Raw genomic sequence first — 1,443 nt, 5'->3', positions numbered from 1 at the left:
AGAAGGAACCCTAGCAAAAGGTAAAGCACTAAAAGTGAACTTCTGTGTTAGGAATCTTCGAATTTAGCGTAGAGCGTAGAGAGGCTTCTTGAATTCAGCGCAATACGTAGCCGGCTCTCAGAATTTAGCGTTGTCGGGACCCCCCTTGCAGGGCCCCTTGAAAGGGCTCACACAGCACATTTTCTGTATCTCTTCGTATTCCCGTCTTAAACAGTGAAAACGCAGTGCCACCGAATCTGTTCTGTTCTCCGTGACCTCATTTCCCTTCCTCAGGCCAAAGTTGGTAGTCTGAGCAATTTCAAGGACACACAGCTCAGGCGGCAGCGTACCGATACTCCCTCAGGTAAACAGGAGTATGTGGCCTTGAAGCTGTGGCCTTGGTATGGCCAAATCAATGTACTGCCTTACATTATGTGTGCTTGCTATAGAAATAAAAAAAAAACTCTTTATTTATGTTTTTTTGATTGGATTCCAGCCAAAATAGTTACGTATTTTAAGGTGTAAGTCTATGGGACAGCGAAATTGGCGTATGAGACCTTAAATACTAGTAGCCGATTTAGCTTAATACACTACATTGCGAACCTGTCTATATTAGCAACCGCTAATATTTCTATCTAGTACTTGACATTGAGACGGTATGAAAATTCATCTACTAGATTTTTAGGCCAAATTCTAAAAACACATATTGAAGAGAGATAACAAATAAAAGTGTGTGTGTGGTTTAGCTAGAGGGCTGAGTCAAGAACTTATTTAAGAAGTGTTGGATGGATTGTCATGATACTCGGTAGGTGGCCTGGGTAGGTGTTGATGAGATTTAAAATGGTTAGAATTTATGCCCATTGGCGGTTGGTTATGGTACTGAAGCGGATTTTCAAGTTTTGATATTTCAGGTCTGGACATGCTACGGTCATGTAGGATGTAATCAGAGATTTATTTATATCATACCCGGGCCGCAATAACGTTCTATAAATGGTTCCGGACCGGACCGTACTTTACGGTATGACCCGGGCTTCCCTGTCTTCCTTTTAACAACGATTCGAACGCGTTTTGCCCTAACCGTGTGCGCCGCTTTCGAAAATTTGAATACAGAATCCGGACGATTGAATTGATGTTATTGCATTTTAGGGTTTAGTGGCACCAATTTTTGGCTCATCTTGCATTGAAAGGCGCGGTTTCTTGGGTAAATAAAATGCATCACGGTGTATCCCGCATCGCCCTCGGTCCCGGCCCTCCCGCGAGTCGGATCACCCTCCGGCCGTCGGGCGATCCGACCTGCGGTCGGGCTGGTACCTCGGGCGATTCGCGGTTTGGGCAGTCGCTTGCTAACCTGATGAAATTATTCTCGTATATATATTTAACATTTGTTTATTGTGGCATTCTCTGCCCAGTTTAGGTGTAAATGAGTAATGTCCTGTAATGTATTTGTCCCGTGTTGGTGGCGGC

This window comes from Branchiostoma belcheri, unplaced genomic scaffold (assembly GCF_001625305.1).
Source record: "Branchiostoma belcheri isolate BF01 breed outbred unplaced genomic scaffold, Haploidv18h27 scaffold291, whole genome shotgun sequence".
Lineage (NCBI taxonomy): Eukaryota > Metazoa > Chordata > Leptocardii > Amphioxiformes > Branchiostomatidae > Branchiostoma > Branchiostoma belcheri.
Note: the sequence above shows the minus strand (reverse complement) of the source record.